Below are 27,268 nucleotides of genomic sequence, written 5' to 3'. Positions count from 1 at the left end.
ACAGACAGTGACCTATCACCACCGTCCCTGACATTCTTCCAAAATATATTACATAAGACATGTGACTTGCACATGCTAGGTCATTGGCTCTTAGCTAAGATGACAGAACTTATAAGCATCAAACAAATATTAAACATATTTGTATACAAATGAAATCATCTACCTTTGGCTTTTTCCACTTGCATCCAAATGCTCTGACTGTTCATAAAATGTGTTTGCTTTGAAATGTAGAGTTACACTTTAACTTACTGATTGATTTCTCCTTGGGTATAAGTACAAGCAATGGGAGAAGTAAACAGGAATTTGAAAAGAAGCACTGCATTCCACCAGGATGTCTATGAAATGGATTTCAGTTCTGCTGCTGCTACAGCTGAGCTGTTACTTCAGCTCTGGGGGTGGTGGAAAGGTGCTGGTGTGGCCCACAGAATACAGCCACTGGATCAATATAAAGACAATCCTGGATGAACTTGTCCAAAGAGGTCACGAAGTGACGGTTCTGACATCGTCAGCTTCCATTCTTGTTGATCCGAGCAAATCATCTGCTATTAAATATGAGGTTTATCCTGCACATTTACTTGGAAATGATTTGGAGGATCTTTTCGGAAAACTGCTCGACACATGGATATATGACTTGCCAAGAGATACATTTTGGGCATATTTTTCAAAAATGCAAGAAATATTCTGGGAATATTCTGACTGTATTCAAAAGTTCTGTANGATGTGGGAATTTTCTGACTGTATTCAAAAGCTCTGTAAAGATGTAGTTTTGAACAGGAAACTCATGACAAAACTACAAGAATCAAGGTTTGATGTCGTTCTTGCAGATGCTATTGGACCCTGTGGTGAGCTGCTGGCAGAGCTACTTAAAATACCTTTAGTGTACAGTCTCCGCTTCTCTCCTGGCTATGCATTTGAAAAGTATAGTGGAGGGCTTCCATTCCCTCCGTCCTACGTGCCTGTTATTTTGTCAGAATTAAGTGATCAAATGACATTCATGCAGAGAGTAAAAAATATGATATATGTGCTTTATTTTGACTTTTGGTTCCAAACATTTAATGAGAAGAGTTGGGATCGGTTTTACAGNCTGGGATCAGTTTTACAGCGAAGTACTAGGTAAGTCATGTTTTTAATTGGTAGCATGAGGTTGTAATTCTTAGTGCCTACGAACTTGAGAGTGTATAAATACAAAGTCAGAGGAGTTTGTCTTTTATAAGTGAAATGATGAAAATACAAAATGATCTCTCAATCTCACAAATATTATGGAAAGACTTATATGACAGGGCCAGTTAGAACCCTGTGGTCCATTATTTAGTACCTTACACTCCACGTAGTCAAACCACAAATTAACGCTCTGAGAATTTCTTGAAGCAACTACATATCTATTCTTTGTGTGTTTCTTTGTAATACTTCAATTTTTTTTTTTTACTTNAAAAAAAAATTTTTTTTTACTCTTTTCTGGATAAAGTGTTTTAACCTTCCTTTGTAATTTATTAAATACAGGGTAAAATGTTACTTTTGATGTGCTTTACTTTTTAGAATAATTTTAAGTCACAGCATATTGAGTCAAGATTTCCTACATAACCCTTGCCCACACACGTGCATAAGGTCCCCCATTACGAACATCCCTCACCAGAGTGGTACATTTGTTACAACTGATGAACCTACATTGACACATTATTACCATCCAAAGTCCATAGTTTACATTAGAGTTCACTCTTGGTGTTGTATAATCTATAGATTTTAACAAATTTATAATGATACGAAAACACCACCATTACATCAGGGTAGTTTCACTGCCTTACAAATCTCTGCTGTGCCTATTTCCTACATATCCATTTTAGTTTACTTTTTCCATTTTTAAAAAAAGGCATTAGAGGGGTGCATGGCTGGCTCAGTTGGTTAAGCGTCTGCCTTCAGCTCAGGTTATGATCCCAGGGTCCTGGGATTGAGCCCCATGTAGGGTTCTGGGCTCAGCAGGGAGCCTGCTTCTTACTTTTGCTCTGCCTGCCACTTCCCCTGCTGTGCGCTCTCTCTCTCTCTCTCTCTCTGTCAAGTAGATAAATAAGATCTTTTTTAAAAAACACATTAGATTTCCAGAGTCCACAGTCTCTCAAGGTTCATTCCCACTTCTGTTTAGCCCCCCTTCATTCTTCCCTTCCTTCTTCTACCGATCTTCCTTTTTCTTATGTTCCATAAATGAGTGAAACGAAAAACTAAGGATATACTGTATGGTGAGTAACATAACAAAATAAAAATTATTAGAAAAGAAAAGAAAAACTTAAAAAAAAATAAAAATAAAAAGACATTAGAAATTTCACTATCTTGATGAGAGCAGACTTGTTACTTGAGGAGTTACATATTTCTAGTACAACTGTCTATAGAGCATTGAGGATATTATTTCCACTTGTTTCCTTTCTTTAACTTAAAAATATTAAGTGTTTTGTCATATTACCTGAAAGAGTCCTTCATAATTGGAAGAAATGGTGGCTATATCCCAGACTCAGGAACCTATAATACGAAGTTTCTAATGATTACATATTCTTTCACCAGGGCTTATAAATCATGATGTAAAGGCCTAAAATCTTATTGAAGGGTACACACACACATTAATAGTTCACATTTTTAAAAACTATGTTACTCCATTAAAGAAAAATGAACCAAAATTAACAGTGCACATAAGTATTTCCATACTTGATGAAAATATTCCAGTTCTTATTTGCAAATATTATTTAATACACAAATATTATTAGAGCTCCTAATGTGAACCAAGTGCAATGGTAAGTACAAGGAATCAAGCCATACCTTCAAAACCTCACAGTTTTCTTGGAAAATCTAGGATCAAGGGAATAACTTGCTAAATTATAGAAATGGACTTAGTACTCTAGGGAAAGGTGTTTCCAATGGTTAATTGATTGGGGAGCTCAAATAATTGTTTACATTTGCATCTGTTACTTTTGCGGCATTTCAGAGTAAACAAATGCATGCTTAATTTGATAGTGGCTTAGGCTTAATGATTGTTAATGATTGTGAATATACTACTGTGATGTTAGAAATGAGTCTCTTACACTTTGTCTTTCATATATACATATGAACAACAAATATATAAGTACGTAAATATATATTTGCTTCATCATACATGTTTGTATCATATATGTGTTCTATTATCAAACTGCAAATATTTTGAAACATTTTTTACTACATTATTCCAAACTCCTTTCAGAAAATTCCCTAGTATATTCACACTAATTACTCTCATTTCCTCTACCTGTTGCTTTTTGTGGGGTTTTCTACCGATTTATTTACTCTTATTTTTCTATTAAGTTTTAATTTTAATTGCAGTATAGGTAAGAGAGAGTGTTATATTAGTTTTAGGTGTACAATATAGTGATTCAGCAATTCTGGACATCACTCCATGCTCTTCACAACTAGTGCCCTCCTTAATCCCTATCACCTATTTGACACATCCCCCCACCCACTGCCCCTCCCGTAACCCTCAGTTTGTTCTCTACAGTTAAGACTCTACTTCTTGGTTTGTCTCTCTCTCTCTCTCTTTTTGTCTTTTCCTTGTTTAGTTTCTTAAATTCCACATATGAGTGAAATAATGTGGTATTTGTCTTTGTCTAACTTATTTTACTTAGCATAATACTCTCTAGCTCCTTGCAAATTGCAAGATTTCATTTTTTTAAAGATTTTATTTCTTTATTTATTTGAGACAGAGAAAGAAAGTGAATGAGAGAGAGAGGGAGAGAGAATCTGAACCATCTACACACCGAGCGCAGAAACTCACTCAGGGCTCCATCCCATGGACCATTAGATCATGACCTGAGCCAAAACCAAGAGTTGGATGCTTAACCAACTGAGCCACCCAGGTGCCCCAAGATCTCATTCTTTTTTATGGCTGAGTAATATTATGATAAAAATATACCACTTCATTTTTAGCCATTCATCAGTTGATGGATACTTAGGCTGTTTCTATAATTTGGCTATTGTAGATAATGCTGCTATAAACACTGGGGTACATGCATCCCTTTGAACAAGTATTTTTGTGTGCTTTGGGTAGATACCTAGCAGTGCAATTGCTGAATCACAGAGTACTTCTATTTTTAACTTCTTGAGAAACCTCCACACTTGTTTCTTGTGTCTGTTGGCCATCTGCATGCCTTCCTAGGAGAAATGTCTGTTCATGTCTTCTGTCCTTTTTTAAATTGGATTATTTGGTTTTGGAGTGTTGAGCTGTAGAGGTTTTATTGTTTTGGATACTAACCTTTTTTCAAAGGTCATTTGCAAATATCTTCTTCCATTCAGTACATTGCCTTTTAGTTTTACTGATTGTTTCCTTTATTATGCAGAGGTTTGGTTGTTTTTCTTTCTTTTTTTCTTTTTTTAACTTTGATGTAGTACCAATAGGTTATTTTTGCTTTTATTTCCCTCCCCTCAGAAGATATATCTAGAAAAATGTTCCTATGGCCGATGTCAGAGATATTACTGCCTGTGCTCTCTTCAAGGATTTTTATGATTTCAGGTTTCACATTTCGTTTTTTAATCCATTCAGAATGTATTTTTGTGCATGGTGTAAGAAAGTAGTCCAGTTTCATACCTTTGCATGTAGTTGTCCAATTTTCCCAACACCATTTATTGAAGATGCTATCTTGTTTCCATTGGATATTCTTTCCTCCTTTGTCAAAGATTAATTGACCACATAAATGGGTTTTCTATGCTCTTCCATTGTTCTATGTGTCTGTTTTTGTGCCAGTAACACACTGTCTTGATGACTAGAGCTTTGGAGTATAACTTCAAGTCTGGAATTGTGATAGCTCCTGTTTTTTTCTTTTTCAAGATTGCTTTATCTATTTGGGGTCTTCTGTGGATCTATATAAATTTTATTGCATTAAATGTGTCAATTGCTTTGGGTAGTATATACAGTTCAATATTTGTTCTTCTAATTCATGTGGACAGAATGCCTTTCCATTTCTTTGTATCCTCTTCCATTTCTTTCATAATGTTTTATAATTTTCAGAGTATAGGTCCATCACCTCTTTGGTTAAGTTTATTCCTAGGAACTTTATTATTTTTGGTGCAATTACAAATAGGATTGTTTTCTTAATTTCTCTTTCTTCTGCTTCATTATAATTAGTATATAGAAATGTAACAGATTTCTGTACATTGATTTTGCATCCTGTGACTTTAATGAATTAATTTAAGAATTCTAGTAGTTTTTTGGTAAGTCTTTAGGGTTTTCTACATATAGGATCATGTCATCTGCAAATAGTGAAAGTTTTGCTTCTTCCTCACCAATTTGGATAGTTTTATTTCTTTTTGTTGTCTGATTGCTATAGCCAGGACTTCCAATATTATTTGGAATCAAAGTGGTAAGAGTGGACACCTTGTCTTGTTTCTGACCTTAGGGCAAAAGCTCTCAGCTGTTCCCCATTGAGTATGATGTTCACTATGGGTTTTCCGTATAAGGTCCTTATTTTGTTGAGGTATGTTCCCTCTAAACCAACTTTGTTGAGACTTTTTATCACGAATGGATGTGTACTTTGTCAAATGCTTTTTCTGCATATATGGAAGTGATCATATGGTTTTTATCCTTTCTCTTATGGATGTGATGTTTGGTTTTATCCCTTCAGGAAGACCCACTACATTCTCTAAGTTAATGGGGAAGGCCCAAATATGGCTCATTCGAACCTACTGGGATTTTGAATTTCCTCACCCACTCCTACCCAATTTTGAATTTGTTGGAGGACTCCACTGCAAACCTGCCAAACCCCTGCCTAAGGTAACTGATTCCATGTTTCTTGTTTTATTTGCTCTGAGGCATTTCACCAGTATTCTAGCTTAAAAAGACCATTCCTCAACAATGTTTGTGTGTCCCAACAACATCTGCAGGCAAATCCAATGTTTACTTGCTGTCACTCCAACATTTACACCATTCCTCGTCTGAGATCCCAAGGTTTGACATTTTAAAGCATTAAAGTGTTTGTGTAGACTATGAGAACATGTGTTTTCTGCCACACACCAAAGCTGGACAAAATCTCAGTAAAGAACATTGGGGGAGCAGTGTTCTCATCCTTATAGCTGACTGACAAAATGAGTGCAGAGAAAACTACCCTGTGTATATAATAAGGACCAAAAATTCTTTTTTTAATAATATTTTTTTACTATAGTATGTTAGTCACCATACAGTACACGTCTAGTTTTTGATGTAAAGTTCCATGATTCATTATTTGCGTATAACAACCAGTGCTCCATGCAATACCTGCCCTCCTTAATACCCATCACCAGTCTATCCCATTCCCCCACCCCTCTCCCCTCTGATGCCCTCAGTTTGTTTCCCAGAGTCCATAGTCTTTCATGGTTCATTCCCCCTTCTATTTAGCCCCCCCCTTCTTATTCCCTTTCTTTTCCGACCAATCTCCCTATGTCTTATGTTCCATAAATGAGTGAAAACATATGATAATTGCATTTCTCTGCTTGACTTATTTTGCTTAGCGTTCTCTCCTCCAGTCCCATCCATGTTGCTGCAAATGTTGAGAAATCGTTCTTTTTGATGGCTGAGTAATATTCCATTGTATATATGGACCACATCTTTTAATCCAGTTATCTGTTGAAGGGCATCTCGGCTCCTTCCATGATTTAACTATTGTGGACAATGCTGCTATGAACACTGGGGTGCATATGGCCCTTCTCTTCACTACATCTGTATCTTTGGGGTAAATACCCAGTAGTGCAATGGCTGGATCATAGGGTAGCTCAATTTCTAACTTTTTAACAGACCTCCACACTGTTTTCCAAAGTGGCTGTACCAACTTGCATTCCCACCAACAATATAGGAGTGATCCCCTTTCTCCACATCCTCTCCAAAATTTGTTTTTTCTTGCCTTGTCAATTTTTGCCATTCTAACTGGCGTATGGTAGTATCTCAACGTGGTTTTGATTTGAATTTCCCTTATGGCTAATGATTTTGAATATTTTTTCATATGTTTGTTAGCCATTTGTACGTCTTCATTGGAAAAGTGTCTGTTCATATCTTGATTTGCCCATTTTTTGATTTGAGTATTTGTTTCCCATGTATTGAGTTTGAGAAGTTCTTTGTGGATCTTGGATACTAGTCTTTTTCTGTAGTGTCATTTGCAAATATCTTCTCCCATTCCGTGGGCTGCCTCTTAGTTTTTCTGACTGTTTCCTGGGCTGTGCAGAAGCTTTTAATATTGATGAAGTCCCACAGTTCATTTTTTCTTTTGTTTTTCTTGCCTTTGGAGATGTGTCACGAAAAAAGTTCCCGGGGCCAATGTCAAAGAGGTTGCAGCCTATGTTCTCCTCTAGGATTTTGATGGATTCCTGTCTCACATCAAGGTCTTTCATTAATTTGGTGTGAGAGAGTGGTCAAGTTTCACTTTTTTGCATGTAGCGGTCCAATTTTCCCAGTACCATTTATTGAAGAGACTGTCTTTTTTCCACTGGATGTTTTTTCCTGCTTTATCAAAGATTAGTTGCCCAAAGAGCCGAGGGTTCATTTCTGGGTTCTCTATTCTGTTCCATTGGTCTATGTGTCTGTTTTTGTGTGAGTACCATGCTGTCTTTCTGATCACAGCTTTGTAGTACAGCTTTATTTTTTTATTTTTTTTAATTTTATTTTATTATATTATGTTAATCACCATACAGTACATCCCCAGATTCCGATGTAAAGTTTGATGCTTCATTAGTTGCGTATAACACCCAGTGCACCATACAATACGTGCCCTCCTTACTACCCATCACCAGTCTATCCCCTTCCCCCACCCCCCCCGAAGTCTTCAGTTTGTTTCTCATAGTCCATAGTCTCTCNAAATGTAGTACAGCTTTAAATCTGGCAACGTGATGCCCCCAGCTTTGTGTTTCCTTTTCAACAATTCCTTGGAGATTTGGGGCCTTTTCTGGTTCCACACAAATTTTAAGGGCTGTTTGTTCTAGTTCCTTGAAAAACGTCTTTGTTATTTTGATTAGGATGGCGTTGAAAGTGTAGATTGCTCTCGGTAGGGGCGCCTGGGTAGTGCAGTCGTTAAGCGTCTGCCTTTGGCTCAGGGCGTGATCCCGGCGTACCGGGATCAAGCCCCACATCAGGCTACTCCGCGGGGAGCCTGCTTATTCCTTTCCCACTCCCCCTGCTGTGTTCCCTGTCTCGCTGGCTGTCTGTCACATAAATAAAAAAAATCTTAAAAAAAAAAAAAGATTGCTCTGGGTAGCATAGACATTTTAACTATATTAATTCTTCCGATCCATGAGCATGGAATATTTTTCTATCTTTTTGTGTCTTCTTCAATGTCTTTCAAGAGTGATTTATAGTTTCTAGAACATAGATCCTTTACGTCTCTCGTTAAATTAATTCTGAGATAACGTATGATTTTTGGTGCTATTGTAAATGGGATGGATTCCCTAATTTCTCTTTCTTCAGTCTAATTGTTCATGTATAGAAATGCAACTGATTTCTGAGCATTGATTTTGTATCCCGCCACATTACTGAATTGCTCTAGAACTTCTGGTAGTTTGGGGGTGGAGTCTTTTGGGTTTTCCATATAGCGTATCATGTCATCTGCAAGGAGAGACAGTTCGACTTCTTCTTTGCCGATTTGGATACCTTTTATCCCCTTTTGTTGTCTGATTGCTGTTGTAAGGACTTCTAGTCTAAAGACTTCTTTCAGTCTTTTGGTATCAGTCGAGATCTGTTTTGTGACCCAGACTATGGTCTATTCTGGAGAACGTTCCATGTGCATTCGAAAAGAATGAGTATTCTGTTGTTCTGGGGTGTAGCGTTATATATATATCCTTGAGGTCCACCTGATCTAGTATGTCACTCAAAGCTCTTGTTTCTTTGTTGATTTTCTGCTTAGATGATCTGTCTATTGCTGATAGTGGAGTGTTTAGGTCCCCTAGTATTAACGTATTTTTATCTATATGTCTCTTTATTCTGGTTAAGAGTTGGCTTGTGTATCTTGCTGCTCCCCTGTTGGGGGCGTAGATATTTATAATTGTCATAACCACTTGTTGGATACATCCTTTAAGAATAATATAGTGTCCTTCTGTATCTCTAACTACAGTCTTTAGTTTAAAATCTCATCTGTCTGATATGAGAATTGGTATTCCAGCTTTCTTTTGAGGTCCATTGGCATGAAAAATGGTTTTCCATCCCTTCACATTCAGTCTGGATGTATCTTTAGGTTCAAGATGAGTCTCTTGTAGACAGCAAATGTATGGGTCATGTCTTTTTATCCAATCTGCAACCCTGTGGCATTTTATGGGAGCATCTGTATCTCTAACTACAGTCTTTAGTTTAAAATCTCATCTGTTTAATGATGTCATGTTGCCTGTAAAGTCTTTGTTTCTATAGATTGTAAATTTCTGTTCTGTATCACTCTTGGGGCCTCTTTACTTTTATAGAACCCCCCTTAATATCTTCAGAAAGGCTGGTTTCGTGGTTACAAAATTGGTCAATGACTGGTGATCTTGGAAGGTCCTTATTTCTCCATCAATTATCAATGACAGCCTTGCTGGATAAAGGATCCTTGGCTGCATGTTTTTCTCAGATAGAGCTTTAAAAATGTCATGCCAACCCTTTCTCTCATTCCAGGTCTGTGTAGACAGGTCTGACATAATCCTTATACTTTTGCCTTTGTATGTGAGAGATTTCTTTGCCTGGTCACTTTCAATACTGTATCCTTGGATCTAATATTTGCAAATTACACCATGACATGACATGGCATAGGTTTGTTGTGGTTGAACTTGGGAGGGGTCCTTTCTGCCTCTTGGACACAAATGCTTATTTCCTTTGCTAGATTAGGGAAGTATTCAGCTACAATTTGTTCAAATATCTCTTCTAGACCTCTCTCTTCCTCCACCCCCTTGGGGATGCCGATGATTCTGACATTGGAACGTTTCATTGAGTTAGTAATCTCCCGTAACCTACATTCTTGAGATTAGATTTTTTTTGAGGCAAGTTTCTGTTTTAACTTTCTCTTCTACCATCCCATCCTCCAATTCACTAATTCGTTCTTCTGCCTCATTTACCCTGACCGTCAGAGCATCTAGTTTTGACTGCATTTGATTCATAGCATTCTATATTCTGCCAGATTCACTCTCATTTCCACCCTTAGAGATTCTATATTCTCGTTAATATTTTCATTAATATATTTTCCAAGTCTACACATCATCTTGACCACTGTCACTCTGAACTCCATTTCTGACAATTTGCCTATATCCATATCCATCAGCTCTGTGGCAGAGGCCACAGACTCATTATCTTTTCTTTGCTGGGGGGACTTCTCATTCTCATCATTCTGATGAGGAGAGGTTGTGGGGTTGCCCACAGCCCAAATTATTGACCAGGAGCCAGGCAGTGTGCACTTGTTTTAAAGGAACCTTAGGGATGTGGGCTTCTTGATTTTTCAGCCTGCCTTCTGGGGGAGGGGCCTGCCACGCTGATACTCAGGCAACCCTGTTTGGGTAGAGTCGCCCTGTCCCCTGTGAGGGGGGGATGGGGATGAGCACAATGTAAGCCGGTATTCCCAGGCTTTCAGTTCTCTGGTAGCTTTCCCTGGTGGTTTTCTGTGGCTCTTCTGAGAGTCAGAGCAGCAGTGGCCGTATCCTAGCCTCTGTCTCAGAACAGAGAGATCACAGTCTGCTCTCCACTGAGCTCTCTTGGCCACTTTAACTCTGTTTCTTTTGGTGCTGCTAAAAACCTGCAGGGTTCTGGGTTGTGCGCCCCACAGCTGCTCTCCCAGCGCTCACTTCCAGGGCCGGCAAGTCTCTGTCCTTTGTGCTTCTAACACTGCCAGCCGCCCCCGGATCCCACACGCGCTCCTGAGTTCTCTGTTTCAGTGTGGTTCGCGTGCACTCCGGAGCACCAGCTTTCAGTCTGGTTGCGTGAGCGCTCCCGAACTCCCGGTTTCAGTCTAGTTCGAGTGTGCGCTCCGGAGCTCAGGTTTTCAGTCTGGTCACACGCACGTTCCCAGGCTCACATCTCAGTCTGCTCTCTCACGGGTGCCAGTCTGTGAGTCCGCCCACTCCCCAGTACAGGTAGCTACTGCTTCCTGGAGCCCGAGCTCTGTGGCTCCCTCCCCCTTCCGTTTATCTTCTGATATCTGTGCAAGGATTCACGGCTCCCCGCTTCGTACCTCAATACTCATCGCTGGAGATGTTCATTTGTAGAGATCCAGATGTATCTTCCTGCATCTCAGGCTGATTCCGTGGGTGTTCAGGATGGTCTGGTACCTATCCAGTTTGACTTGGAACCAGCTGAGAAAGGGGACCCCTACTCCTCCGCCATCTTAACTCCTCCCCTCAGGACCATAAATTCTGCATAGTTAATAAGGACTAAATAATTTCAACCACTTATATCTGAAAAAATCCATAGTATAAAATTGTGAAAGAATTCTGTTAGCGTATATTTTTTATGAAAGAAAGCAATAATGTAATACGATTTAAGCTGATACCTTTAAGACATAATTGAAAGACAATCATCTTTTACTGAATGATTTTATGGTCTCTTCAACATTTTGTTTGTCTGCCTTCTTATGGTAATAAGATGAAACTAAGATCTTATTTGATGGTTAACCTAATATCAATTTTGATTACAAATGTGTAGGTGTATATGGTAACTTTCTCAAGGTCTAAATCCTGAGGTAAAGCTAGCAAAAGTTCTGTTCAGTCTAACCCAAGTGTCCATCAATAGATAAATCCATATACAAAATGTATTTTATACACAATGGACTATTAGTCATAAAATAGAAGAAAATTCTAACACATACTCCAAAGTGGAAATATTTCAGGACATTATGCCAAGTGAAAGGGGGCAATCACAAAAAGACAAATACTGGGTCCCTTGGGTAGCTCAGTTGTGAAGTGTCTGCCTTTGGCTCAGGGCATGATCCCGGCATTCTGGGATTGAGCCCCACATCAGGCTCCTCCTCTGGAGCCTGCTTCTTCCTCTCCCACTCCTCCTGCTTGTGTTCCCTCTCTCACTGGCTGTCTCTCTCTGTCAAGTAAATAAATAAAATCTTTAAAACAAAAAAGAAAAATACTGAATGATTCCACTGATATGTGGTATGCAGATTAGTCAAATTCATAGAAATACAAAATATAATTATAGTCACTAAAGATGGTGAAGGAGGGAATTGGGAATTGCTATATAATGGGTACAGAGCTCCAGTTTAGTGAGATGAAAAATTTCTGGTGGTTACCCAACAGTCTAAATATACACATTATGGAACTACATACTCAGGAATAGTTAAATGGTAAATTTTTTGTGTGTTTTATGACAATTTAAAGATAAAAATACCCATTACTCTAATAACTCTTGATAATATTTGGTATCACTCTTTAGCTGTTTGTAGAAATTCTTCTTCTTCTTTTTTTTTTAAGATTTCTTTCTTTATTTGAGGGACAGCATTGGGGCTGGGGGGAGGGGCGCAGAGGGAGAGGGAATACCCAGCAGATTCCCTGCTGAGTGTAGAGACAGATTCGGGGCTCAATCTCAACCCCGAGATCATGACCTAAGATGAAATCAAGGGTCAGACACTTAACTGACTGAGCCACCCAGGCACCCCTGTAGAAATTCTTTTCATAGTGTTTGCTATGCTGTTCCTCTGTTGTGATGGAGCAAATTCTTTCTTCACAGGAAATGGAAGAGTTTGTCCAGAGCTCTGGAGAAAACGGTATTGTGGTGTTTACTCTAGGGTCGATGATCCATACCATGCCAGAGGAAAGAGCCAATACGATTGCATCAGCCCTTGCCCAGATTCCACAAAAGGTTACATAAAGTAACTTAATCGTATACAACTACTTAATGAGTCTGTTAAACTGTTTAAAGGGTCTGATTACCCTTTCCTTCATGACACGGAAACCATTATGATAGTTCCAATTGATCTCAGACATAAGGAAAATATACATGGCAAATGCTAAAGTCGTACAGAAGGTGTTTTGACGATAACTTTGGCATTAACACTGAGATCAGAAAGAAATAAATTTAGGAGGTATATATTTAGGAGGGTGAGGGTAAAGTTTGCTATTATAATGTGTCAGGGACAGATACAGAAATCACCAAATTCTGTCCTGTCATTCATTTCTTTTCCTTATGGGATTCCCAAGGGCACTGAATATCTCATAGATGTTCTCAGAAAGGAGCTAAATTTCAAGTTGTACTCAGCAGGAATCGATAAAAGTCTGAAAAGCATCATGCAGTTTACACTTGCCGGATACTCCAGGTTCCTTTCCCTTCCCCTAAATTTTGGAGATAACTATTCAGTATGTTGTTCAGAGAAAAGATGGCCAGGGCTCACCAACCTATGTCTAGGCGTTCATTCAGCCTAGATGATTTAGAGAAAGAGAAAAACTGACATGACTGCTGGAGTGGGGTAAAAGAGTAAGATAAATGAAAAGAGGGGAGATGGATCCCTCCCTCAAGGTGACCCTGTGCTTAGTAATATGTGGTTCCAAAAGGACTTTATCAGAATAATAACTTCTCCTGATTAAGGAAGGAAATGGAAATATTTAATGAGTCAACCAGAAACAAGGCTAGCATGGGAAAGTTTTAGATGCCTCTTTCTACATGAAACAGAGAAGTAAATTATTTTCAATACATACAAAACACCTGCAGTATTTTGGTATTTGTGAACCACTTTTTAGTTTACCGATATAGTTTCTCCTTATGCTAATGTTTGCTTAATATCTAAAGTTACTTAAACAATCACATAGCAAATATATGTTAACCAAAGTAAACTATTATCCAGTTTATGAGGATTGCTGGAGAATTCTAAAATCAATCTATTTCCGTACTGGGAATGGAAATTGTTTCGGTATAGATCTCATATTAATCAATGCTGTCAATGCTTTGTAGTCCATCATTGACATGTTAACAATCAGTTAAGTAAAACTTAGCTTTGGATTTTTTTCAACAGCTACACTGTTATTTCTGAAGTGCTAACAGGCTTTTCTTTGTAACATTTAAAGAACTTCCAAACCAAGAAATAGTAATAATAATGTGGATTCATGTAAATGTGTAATTATTTATATAATAAATTACTAATAAAAAGAATTATGTATTTTGCACAAGCACCAGATGGCATATTTAGCTTTTTGTATATTAAAAGATGTAAAACTCTAATAAAATAACTTATGGAACAAGTGGATATAAGTGAACTCCCTTCTGTAACACATAAAAAGAAATAAATAGGTTAATATTACATTGGAAGATGAAAGCCATTATAACAGATAAAACAAAACACATGTGTAGATCTTAGTTAATTTCCCACTTGTTTGAGGTAGAATTATAATAACTGCCTAAAAATTTCTTAAATACTTGAATTTGTCACTGATAACTCATTTGTCTAATCTCTATGTGTGAAACATCATGATTACATTCATACTTGATTGAATATAAAAAGAAGTAACAAAATGTGGGTATTTTATTATACCAGTGTTTTAGTAGCCTCATTTTTAATATCTTCTGTCCTTATTCTCACTCAACTAAAGGGTTCTAACTAGATTATCTCTTAATTTCCTTAAAATCTATCATGCTAAAACTTCAAAGTTCAACTCATGAAATAAGGTATTGTCTTTAACAGGTTCTATGGAGATTTGATGGCAAGAAACCAGACACCTTAGGGTCAAATACTCGGCTGTATAAGTGGATCCCCCAGAATGACCTTCTTGGTAAGAATCTGGAAGACACTGAATTGAAAGTAATTCTAAACAAAATGATGAGTTCCCAAGGGGCAAACTGATTGAACATTTATTATTGAAAACCTCAAAAACAAAACTTAACTTCCTTACATTTACTTTGCAGACTTGGGGGGGGGGGAAGATAAGACACAGTATGTTATTATACACAGTCACATTCCCTATAGCCAGGATCAAAGTATCTTTATTTCAGGTGTAATTTCTTCTCAAAGGTAATTTTTTAATTTTTTTAATTTAAATTCAAATAGCCAACATGTAGTACATCATTCATTTCAGATGGAGCATTCAGTATAACAGTGCTCATCACATCACGTGCCCTCCTTAATGCCCGTCACCCAGTTACCCCATCCCCCCGTCCACCTCCCCTCCAGCAACCCTCAGTTTGTTCCCTACAATTAAGAGTCTCTCATGCTTTGTCTCCCTCTCTGATTTCTTTTCATCTGTTTTCCTTCCCTTCCCTGGGATCCTCTGTGCTATTTCTTATAGTCCACATATGAGTGAAACCGTACGATAATTGTCTTTCTCTGATTGACTTCTTTCATTCAGCATAATATCCTCCAATTCCATCCCTGTCAATGTAAATGGGAAGTATTCATACCTTCTGATGGCTGAATAATATTCCATTACATATATATACCACATCTTCTTTATCTAGTCATCTGACCATGGGTATCTCAGCTCTTTCCACAGTTTGGCTATTGTGGACATTGTTGCAATAAGTATTGGGGTGCAGGTGCCCTCTCAAATCAATACATTTATATATTTGGGATAAATACCTTGTAGTGCAATTGCTGGGTCATAGGGCAGCTCTATTTTCAACTTGTTGAGGAATCTTGAAACTGTTTCCAAGGGTGGCTGCACTAGCTTGCATTACCAATAACATTGTAAGAGGGTTCCCCTTTCTCCACATCCTTGCCAACATTTGTTGTTCCCTGTCTTAATTTTAGCCACTCTGACTGGTGTGGGGTGGTATCTCATTGTGGTTTGATTTGTATTTCCCGGAAGTCAAGGGTTGTTGAGCATTTTATCATGTGTCTGTTGGCCATTTGCATGTCTTCTTTGGAGAAATGTCTGTTCATGTCTTCTGCCCATTTCTTGATGGAATTATTTGGTTTTTGGATGTTGAGATTGATACTTTTTTTATAGATCTTAGATACTAGCCCGCTATCTGATATGTCATTTCCAAATATCTTCTCCCATTCCCTAGGCTGCCTATTAGTTTTGTTGACTGTTTCCTTGGCTGTGCAGAATCCTTTTGTTTGGAGGAAGTCCCAAGAGGTCATTTTTGCTTTCTTTCCCTTGCCTTTGGAGACATGTCTAGCAAGAAGTTGCTGTGGCCTAGGTTGAAGAGGTTGCTGCCTGTGTTCTCCTCTAGGATTTTGATGGATTCCTATCTCACAGTTAGGCCTTTCATCCATTTTGAGTTTATCGTTGTGTATGGTGTAAGGAAATAGTCCAGTTTCATTCTTCTACATGTGGCTATCCAATTTTCCCAACACCACATTTATGAAAGAGGCTGTCCTTTTTGCATTGGATATTCTTTCCTGCTTTGTTGAAGATTAGCTGATCATAGAGTTGAGGGTCCATTTCTGGTTTCTCTATTCTGTTCCATTGACCTATGTACCTGTTTTTGTGCCAGTATCACACTCTCTTGATGATTACAGCTTTGTAATAACTGGAAGTCTGGCATTGTGATGCCCCCAGCTTTGGTTTTCTTTTTCAACATTCCTTTGGCTATTTGGGGTCCTTTCTGGTTCCATACAAATTTTAGGATTATTTGTTCCAGTTCTGTGAAACATGTTGATGGTATTTAGATAAGGATTGCACTGAATGTGTAGATTGCTCTGGGTACCATAGACATATTACCAATATTTAGTCTTCCAATCCATGAGCATGGAGTATTTTTTTTCCATTTCTTTGTGTATTCCTCAATTTCTTTCATAAGACTTATGTAATTTTTAGAGTAAAGATCCTTTACCTCTTTGGTTAGATGTATTCCTAGGTATCTTATGGTTTTTGTTACAATTATAAATGGGATTGACTCCTTAATTTCTCTTTCTTCTGTCTCACTGATTCTGTCTCTCACTGATTTCTGTGCATTGGTTTTATATCCTGCCATGTTGCTGAATTCCTGTGTGAGTTCTAGCAATTTTGGGGTGGAGTCTTTTGGGTTTTCCCCATAAAGTATCATGTCATCTCTGAAGAGAGAGAGTTTGACCTCTTCTTTGTCTATTTGAATCCTGATTATTTCTTTTTGTTGTGTGATTGGTGAGGCTAGGACTTCTACTACTGTGTTGAACAAAAATGGTGAGAGTGGGCATCCCGGTCATGTTTCTGACCTTAGAAGAAAAGCTCTCAGTTTTTCTCCATTGAGAATGATATTCGCTGTGGGCTTTTCATAGATGGCTTTCATGATATTGAGGTATGTTCCCTCTATCACTACACTGTGGAGAGTTTTAATAGAGAAAAATACTGATTTTGTCAAATGCTTTTTCTGCATCAATTGAGATGATCATATATGGTTCTTGTCCTTTGTTTTAATAATGCAATGTATCACATTGATTGATTGGTGGATGTTGAACCAACTTACAGTCCAGGAATAAATGCCACTTGGTTTTGGTGAATAATCCTTTTAATGCACTGTTGGATCCTATTGACTAGTATCTTGGGGAGAATTTTGCACCCTAGTTCATCAGGGATATTGGTCTATAATTCTCCTTTTGGTAGGGTCTTTGTCTGGTTTGGGGATCAAGGTAATGCTGGCCTCACAGAATGAATTTGGAAGTTTTCCTTCCGTTTCTATTTTTTTGGAACAGCTTCAGAAGAATAGTATTGGTTCTTCCTTAAATGTTTGGTAGAATTCTCCTGGGAAGCCATCTGGCCCTAGACTCTTACGTGTATGGAGGTTTGTGATTACTACTTCAATTTCCTTGCTGAATATGCGTCTGCTCAGATTTTTTATTTCTTCCTGTCTCAGTTTAGGTAGTTTATAAGTTTCCAGGAGCACATTCATTTCTTCCAGATTGCTTAACTTGTTGGCATACAGTTGCACATAATATGTTCTTAAATTATTTGTATTTCCTTGGTCTTGGTCATAATCTCTCGTCTTTCACTCATGATTTTATTAATTTGGGTAATTTCTGTTTTCTTTTTGGTAAGTCTGGCAAGTGTTTATCAATCTAATTAATTCTTTGAAAGAACAAGCTTTTAGTTTCATTAATCTGCTCTACTCTTCTTATGGTATCTACTTCATTGAGTTGTGCTCTAATCTTTATTATTTTTCTTCTGCTGCTTGGTTTAACTTTATTTGCTCTTCTTTCTCCAGTTCCTTTAGGTGTAAGTTTAGCTTGTGTATTTGAGACTTTTCTAAAAAAATTTTTTAAAAACTCTTGCATTGCTATGTACTTCCCTCTTAGGACTGCCTTTGCTGCATCCCAAAGGTTTTGAACTGTTGTGTTTTCATTTTCATTTGTTTCCTTCAAATTTTTTAATTCTTCTTTAATTTCCTGGTTGACCCATTCATCCTTTAGTAGGATGCTCTTTTATTTCCAAGTGTTTTAGTTTCTTCCAAATATCTTCTTGTAATTGAGTTCAAGTTCAAAAATTATGGTCTGAAAATATGCAGGGGATAATCCCAATCTTTTGGTATGTGTTAAAACCCAATTTGTGATTATGTGATCCATTCTGGATAATGTTACATGTGCACTCAGAAGAATATGTATTCTGTTGCTTTAGGATGGAGTGCTCTGTATATCTCTGTGAAATTCTTCTGCTCCAGTGTTTCATTCAATGCCCTTGTTTCCTTGTTGATCTTCTGCTTCAATGATCTGTCCATTGCAGTGAGTGGGGTATTGAAGTCCCCTACTATCATTGTGTTATCATCAATGTGTTTCTTTAATTTGGTTATTAATTTGTATATAAAATTGGCTACTCCCAAGTTAAGAGCATAAATATTTATAATTGTTGTATCTTCTTATGGGATAGACCCTTTAATTAGGATACAATGTCACTTTTCATCCCTTAGTACAGTCTTTGGGTTAAAATCAAATTTGTCTGATATAACGATTGCCACCCCAGCTTTCTTTTGATGCTCATTAGATTGATAAATGGGTTTCCACCCCTCACTTTCAATCTGGAGGTGGCTTTGGGTCTAAAATGTGTCTCTTGCAGGCAGCATATTGATGGATCTTGCTTTTTTATGCAATCGGATATTGGATGTCTTTTGATTAGGGCACTTATCCCATTTACATTCAGAATAACTACTGAAAGATAACAGTTTAGTGCTATTGTATTACCTGTAAAATCACCATTTCTATAAATTGTCTCTGTTCCTTTCTGATCTATATTACTTTTGGACCTGCTTTTTTCCAGCCCACTTAGTAAATTTATAATCAGTATTCTGAATTCCAGCTCTGACATTTTACCTATATCAATATTGATTAGATTTATGCCAGAGAGTATTACCTCTGGTTCTATCCTTTGTTGTGATTTCCTCCTTGTAGTCTTTTTGTCCAGAGAAGAATGGATGAATGAGATAACAAAATAAAAAATATCAACCATGACCCAAACGAAATACACACTAGGCAAGTGCAAAGAGGTCAGAAATGAAAAAAAGAAAAGAAACAGGAAAAAAAAGCAGGGGGGAGGGATTACAATCTGCCAGGTGGACAAACCATGGTGATCTACTTGGTCCTGGGTGTATTTTGGTCAGTTTGTCAGAAGACACTAAATCCCAAAATTGTAAAGAAAGCAAAACTTATATAAATACACAAATAAAATTCAAACAGTGAAAGGAAGCCAAAAATGAAGAATATATCTATAAAATAAAAATTTAAAAATGAAAGTTAAAAAAATACTTAAAAACAAAGAGCTGATAAATTAGAAACCAATTGGGGTGCCTGGGTGGCTCAGTTAGTTAAGTGACTGCCTTTGCCTCAGGTCATGACCCCCAGGTTCTGGGATCCAGCCCTGCATTTGTCCCCTTCCTCTGCAGGGAGTCTGCTTCTCTCTCTCTCCCTCTGCTCCTTTCCCATGCTCATTCTATCTCTCTCTCTCTCAAATAAGTAAATAAAAATCTTAAAAAAATAAATAAAATAAAATAAGAAACTAGTTGAAAAGGAAAAAAAGAAAAGGAAAATTCAAAACTAAAAGATAAATGAATCTTGAGAAAAAACTTCGAATTCTATGTACTATTTTCCCCTTGCACTGGAGTTTCGTAGTCCTGTGTGCTCAACAAACCTGGTGTTCCCCTGTTGTTTCAGCTGGTCTTCTGGGCGAGGGGCCTGCTTCACTGAGTCTCAGGTGTCTTTGCCCAGGCAGATTTGCACCACCCCTTGTAAGGGGGCCTGGATCAGTATAAGCTGATTCTGATTGTTCTATGTGGCGTTTGTTCCTTGAAGGCCTTCTGTGCCTCTTTAGAGGAAATAAAATAAAATAAAAAATAAAATAAAATAAAATAAAATAAAATAAAATAAAATAAAATAAAATAATAAAATAAAATTAAATTAAATTAAATTAAATTAAATAAATAAATAAATAAATAAATAAAAATCGTAGCACTCCATTTTCCAGCCCTGGAACTGAAAGATCGTAGCCCCCTCTCTTCAGCAAACCCTCAGGGATGAGCAGTCTTCACCTCTGTGTGTGCCAAACTTTGCAGACCCTTGCAGGGCGTGCCCACACTGATCCTCTCTGGGAAGGTGGAGGGTCACCACGTTTCTGCCCTTTTCAGGATCCACACACACAGAGCAGTTGCCCGGTCCTGCACCCTCCCACACAGCCCCTCCAGAGGGAAGGTAGAGGGTCACCATGTTTCTGCCCTTTGGAGGGCTGCCACACAGAGAGCAGTCACCCAATCATGCTGCTGTATACGGTTTATTGTGAACCGAGCTGAGAGTCCCCGCCTGGTCTCACTGAACATAACCAGTTTACTGCTCTAATGCTTGGGAATTCTGACAGCTCAGGAACCCCCATTCTGTGACCGTCAGTAATCCTGACATTATGCTGTCCCACCTACGATTCCGCCCCCACTTCACCACCTGAACACCTTTCAGGCAGGGATGTCTCTCCCTGGAGCAGACTTCGAAAGGTTCGGATTTTGCACTCTGGGGCTACATCACTTTTCAGTACCCTAGGCTTAGGGAGGCTCCCTTCCCCTGCCATTTATCTTCTGAATATACCCTCAGATTCATTTCTCTGCACCTTCTACCTTGCAAAAAGTGGTCACTTTTCTATTTATAGAATTCGAGCAATTTTTCTTACATCTCTGGTTCAATTCATAAGTGTTCAGAATCATTTGATAGTTCTCTAGCTAAATTCAGGGACAAGATGAAATGGGGTCCACTACTCTTCCACCATCTTGCCTCCCCCAATNTTAAATGTTTGGTAGAATTCTCCTGGGAAGCCATCTGGCCCTAGACTCTTACGTGTATGGAGGTTTGTGATTACTACTTCAATTTCCTTGCTGAATATGCGTCTGCTCAGATTTTTTATTTCTTCCTGTCTCAGTTTAGGTAGTTTATAAGTTTCCAGGAGCACATTCATTTCTTCCAGATTGCTTAACTTGTTGGCATACAGTTGCACATAATATGTTCTTAAATTATTTGTATTTCCTTGGTCTTGGTCATAATCTCTCGTCTTTCACTCATGATTTTATTAATTTGGGTAATTTCTGTTTTCTTTTTGGTAAGTCTGGCAAGTGTTTATCAATCTAATTAATTCTTTGAAAGAACAAGCTTTTAGTTTCATTAATCTGCTCTACTCTTCTTATGGTATCTACTTCATTGAGTTGTGCTCTAATCTTTATTATTTTTCTTCTGCTGCTTGGTTTAACTTTATTTGCTCTTCTTTCTCCAGTTCCTTTAGGTGTAAGTTTAGCTTGTGTATTTGAGACTTTTCTAAAAAAATTTTTTAAAAACTCTTGCATTGCTATGTACTTCCCTCTTAGGACTGCCTTTGCTGCATCCCAAAGGTTTTGAACTGTTGTGTTTTCATTTTCATTTGTTTCCTTCAAATTTTTTAATTCTTCTTTAATTTCCTGGTTGACCCATTCATCCTTTAGTAGGATGCTCTTTTATTTCCAAGTGTTTTAGTTTCTTCCAAATATCTTCTTGTAATTGAGTTCAAGTTCAAAAATTATGGTCTGAAAATATGCAGGGGATAATCCCAATCTTTTGGTATGTGTTAAAACCCAATTTGTGATTATGTGATCCATTCTGGATAATGTTACATGTGCACTCAGAAGAATATGTATTCTGTTGCTTTAGGATGGAGTGCTCTGTATATCTCTGTGAAATTCTTCTGCTCCAGTGTTTCATTCAATGCCCTTGTTTCCTTGTTGATCTTCTGCTTCAATGATCTGTCCATTGCAGTGAGTGGGGTATTGAAGTCCCCTACTATCATTGTGTTATCATCAATGTGTTTCTTTAATTTGGTTATTAATTTGTATATAAAATTGGCTACTCCCAAGTTAAGAGCATAAATATTTATAATTGTTGTATCTTCTTATGGGATAGACCCTTTAATTAGGATACAATGTCACTTTTCATCCCTTAGTACAGTCTTTGGGTTAAAATCAAATTTGTCTGATATAACGATTGCCACCCCAGCTTTCTTTTGATGCTCATTAGATTGATAAATGGGTTTCCACCCCTCACTTTCAATCTGGAGGTGGCTTTGGGTCTAAAATGTGTCTCTTGCAGGCAGCATATTGATGGATCTTGCTTTTTTATGCAATCGGATATTGGATGTCTTTTGATTAGGGCACTTATCCCATTTACATTCAGAATAACTACTGAAAGATAACAGTTTAGTGCTATTGTATTACCTGTAAAATCACCATTTCTATAAATTGTCTCTGTTCCTTTCTGATCTATATTACTTTTGGACCTGCTTTTTTCCAGCCCACTTAGTAAATTTATAATCAGTATTCTGAATTCCAGCTCTGACATTTTACCTATATCAATATTGATTAGATTTATGCCAGAGAGTATTACCTCTGGTTCTATCCTTTGTTGTGATTTCCTCCTTGTAGTCTTTTTGTCCAGAGAAGAATGGATGAATGAGATAACAAAATAAAAAATATCAACCATGACCCAAACGAAATACACACTAGGCAAGTGCAAAGAGGTCAGAAATGAAAAAAAGAAAAGAAACAGGAAAAAAAAGCAGGGGGGAGGGATTACAATCTGCCAGGTGGACAAACCATGGTGATCTACTTGGTCCTGGGTGTATTTTGGTCAGTTTGTCAGAAGACACTAAATCCCAAAATTGTAAAGAAAGCAAAACTTATATAAATACACAAATAAAATTCAAACAGTGAAAGGAAGCCAAAAATGAAGAATATATCTATAAAATAAAAATTTAAAAATGAAAGTTAAAAAAATACTTAAAAACAAAGAGCTGATAAATTAGAAACCAATTGGGGTGCCTGGGTGGCTCAGTTAGTTAAGTGACTGCCTTTGCCTCAGGTCATGACCCCCAGGTTCTGGGATCCAGCCCTGCATTTGTCCCCTTCCTCTGCAGGGAGTCTGCTTCTCTCTCTCTCCCTCTGCTCCTTTCCCATGCTCATTCTATCTCTCTCTCTCTCAAATAAGTAAATAAAAATCTTAAAAAAATAAATAAAATAAAATAAGAAACTAGTTGAAAAGGAAAAAAAGAAAAGGAAAATTCAAAACTAAAAGATAAATGAATCTTGAGAAAAAACTTCGAATTCTATGTACTATTTTCCCCTTGCACTGGAGTTTCGTAGTCCTGTGTGCTCAACAAACCTGGTGTTCCCCTGTTGTTTCAGCTGGTCTTCTGGGCGAGGGGCCTGCTTCACTGAGTCTCAGGTGTCTTTGCCCAGGCAGATTTGCACCACCCCTTGTAAGGGGGCCTGGATCAGTATAAGCTGATTCTGATTGTTCTATGTGGCGTTTGTTCCTTGAAGGCCTTCTGTGCCTCTTTANTTCAGGGACAAGATGAAATGGGGTCCACTACTCTTCCACCATCTTGCCTCCCCCAATAATTTTTCAACAATTACCTGGATCATCACTCTGTCTCCTAATTCTCTCAACTTGTTCCTATCCTTTCTCATTCTGCATGGGTATTCAGTGCCACTGAAAAATAAAGGCCCCTCTTTTATTACCAGTGACTCTACATGTTCTCTAGGAAAACACCTCAATCTTGTTCATGAAGCCATCACACACTTCATGATAAAGTGCAGTCTTTCCTTTGCCTGATTTGAGCCACCACCATCATCCCTACATGTTAAACTCGNCCACCACCATCATCCCTCCATGTTAAACTCAGTGACTTTACCGTTTAAGAGAATATGTTCTCATATGCTACCTCCTTTTTTCTTTTTTTGAACATGCTATTCTTTATCCAGAATGTTCTCTTTCAGTTTGTCTGTCCAGCCACCTCGTATTCATTTTTCAAGTTACAAGTACCACCACCAATCTTCATTTACCTCTCCAGCAGATTTATGTGCCTCTTGCTCTGAGATCTGAAAGCCATTTTAATGTTGTTTCATGTGTACAATAATATGAGTCTTATGTTGTCCAACTCTCGNTCCAACTCTCATTTTATTTCTAAGACTTATAATTAATAACGTGCTGAGATTCATCCAATCCTAGGTCATCCAAAAACCAAAGCCTTCGTAACTCATGGTGGAACCAATGGCATCTATGAGGCGATCCACCACGGGATCCCCATGGTGGGCATTCCTTTGTTTGCGGATCAACCTGATAACATTGCTCACATGAAGGCCAAAGGAGCAGCTGTCAGTGTGGATTTCCACACGATGTCTAGTACAGATTTGCTCAATGCTGTGAGGATGGTCATTAATGACACTTCGTGAGTATTATAATTTTTTTCATTAATAGTATTGATAGATAAGTTCGGTCAACAGTGACTGTGAGTTTCATCCTATATTTAAGAGGCCAATTTTGAAATTTTAATATGATTTAACTGATCTTAAAACTACTTTCATTTTCAACCATTTATTTCAAAGTTGCATTTTAACACCGATTTCATGAGGAACCAATACTGCAACAATTTTCTACATGAATAAATGCAAAAGTTATGTAGGTAATTATAAGAACACATTTTTAAGAATATGATAGAATCCATAGAATTAAAGAATGAAGAATTTGCAGTTATGTAAAATAAGTTTCAATTCAGTACCAAAAATTTCCAAAAATCTCTTTCTGCTCAAAAATTAATGTTTATTCTTATTTTAATATATTTAATAATCTGTAATTTATGTATGACAAAATTTAAAGTATAAAAATCAAATATACGTATTATGTTACGGAATTATGAAACCATCATTATAATCTAAGTTTGGGACATTTTCATTAGCCCAAAAAGGAATCACATATGACTTAGAAGTCTATTCCCGGGGCGCCAGGGTGGCACAGCAGTTAAGCGTCTGCCTTCGGCTCAGGGCGTGATCCTGGCGTTATGGGATCGAGCCCCACATCAGGCTCTTCAGCTATGAGCCTGCTTCTTCCTCTCCCACTCCTCCTGCTTGTGTTCCCTCTCTCGCTGGCTGTCTCTATCTCTGTCAAATAAATAAAATCTTTAAAAAAAAAAAAAAAGAAGTCTATTCCCATTCCTCTTGCCTTAAGTAAACATTAATATACTTTGTCTCTACAAATTGCCGTACCCTGGCTATTTCATAAAAATGGAATCATACAATTTATGGTCTTTTGTGTGTGGCTTCTTTTGCTTGGCATGTTTTTGAATTTCATTCATGTGGTAGGGAAATGCTACAATCTATCCATTTATCAGTTCATGAACATTTTGGTTACTTCCACATTTAGGAATTATAAATATTGCTACACATGTAATTGTGTGAACAAAATTTTTCCTTTCTTTTGGGTAGACATCTAGGAGTAGAATTGCTGGTCATATGTTAACTCTGTGAGGAACTGCCAAATTGATGTCCAAATGAGATGCACCATTTTACATTTCCACCAGCCCAGTATGGGAGATCCAAGTTCTCCACATCATCACCAACACTTGTTATCATCTGTTTTATTACAGACATCCTAGCGGGTGTGAAGTGATCTCTCCTTGTGGTCTTGATTTGCATTTCCCTTATAGCCAAAGTTCTTAAGCATCTTTTCATATACTAATTGCCATTCATATATCCTCTTTAGAGAAATGTCTATTCCAATTCTTTGATACTTTTTAAATTTGATTATTTGTTTCACCTTATTAAAGAATTTGCTATGTGTTATGGATATACTACATTATCAGATATACGATTTATAAATATTTCTTTCATTCTGGTTGACTTGATTTTTCTCTTTCTTGAATGTGTCCTTTGAAGATAAAACTTTTTAAATATGATAATATAAATAGTGAAGTTTTCTATATTATGGAGGAAAACAATGCAAGGGAATTTGTAGTGCCTAGCACAGCAACCATGAATTCAGTATTTATTACTACTATCAGTATTAAAATTACATTACAAGGGTATCATCTAATAAAATACCAAAAGAAGTATTATAGAGAAGAAAATAGAAGAACAATCAAATAATAAAAATACTATAAAATAGTCACAAAAGAAAAAGAAATATATGGCAGGTTGTACAAATAGAAAAGAAAACAGAGAATAAGACAGTAGATGAAAATACAACTGTGATACTACTTATATTAAACCTAAAAAGACTAAATAATTTAAAGACAAAGATTGTCAGAATGCATTTTAGAAACTATATATTGTTTATAAGACATGTTCAAATAGAAGTGTAAAAGAAGATAGTACAAAGGTAGGAAATGATCTATGTTAGCAGTAATCATTTACAAAGATGTTGTACCTATGCTAATATCAGATAGAGTAGTCCAGAATCACTACCAAAAATAAAGATATGTCTTTCAAAATGATAAATAGATTGATCTTTCAAAACAATACAAATTGCTAATTGATGACACCTACTATTAAAACATCAAATGCAGAAGTGGACAAAAGAACAAACAAACACAAATCTATAGTCATAACATTGTTTTTAAACATTTTGCTCAATACATAGAAAAAACAGACAGAAAGGAAGAAAGAAAGAAAGAAATGGATGGATAAATACATAAATGTTTTGAAGGACACAATTTAAAAATAGAGCCTGCCTGACATACATATACATCATTCTATATAAAACAACAGAGAATACACATTTTTCAGGAATGCAATAGATACTGGAAATAACCCTACGCTGGGCCAGAAACCAAGACTAAATTTGAAAAATATAAATCATCAAGAGTATATTGTCCAGCCTACNGACTAAATTTGAAAAATATAAATTGTCAAGAGTATGTTGTCCAGCCTACTGGAATTCACTTAGAAATTGTCAAAAAGAAAGATAACTGAAACATCTCTAAATTTTGGAAATTAAGCAATATACTTCTACATAATTCAGTCAATAATGAAATCATAATCATAAATACACCTTCTTTTCAGCAACTCCACTTCTATAATATATATAAACACAACTGCATATATATGTAAATCAAAAGAAATACACAAGATTTTTATGACAGCGTTAGTAGTAATGGCCAAAAAATTGTTAAC

General features: G+C 37.1%; 1 protein-coding gene and 1 non-coding gene across 2 annotated transcripts in view; one reads left to right on the top strand and one right to left on the bottom strand.

Moving 5' to 3' along the window:
- The window catches only part of UGT2A1 (UDP glucuronosyltransferase family 2 member A1 complex locus), a 162,509-nt gene that overhangs the window by 75,480 nt on the left and 59,761 nt on the right, over positions 1-27,268 (bottom strand).
- On the top strand, positions 304-25,631 carry LOC100464961. The gene is made up of 6 exons (XR_004628850.1): positions 304-1,113; positions 5,631-5,779; positions 12,653-12,784; positions 14,598-14,685; positions 24,330-24,549; positions 25,583-25,631. It is a non-coding gene; the product is annotated as a UDP-glucuronosyltransferase 2B31 (transcript).

This window comes from Ailuropoda melanoleuca, chromosome 11, assembly GCF_002007445.2.
Source record: "Ailuropoda melanoleuca isolate Jingjing chromosome 11, ASM200744v2, whole genome shotgun sequence".
Lineage (NCBI taxonomy): Eukaryota > Metazoa > Chordata > Mammalia > Carnivora > Ursidae > Ailuropoda > Ailuropoda melanoleuca.
Note: the sequence above shows the minus strand (reverse complement) of the source record. Positions and strands in the feature narration are given on the sequence as shown.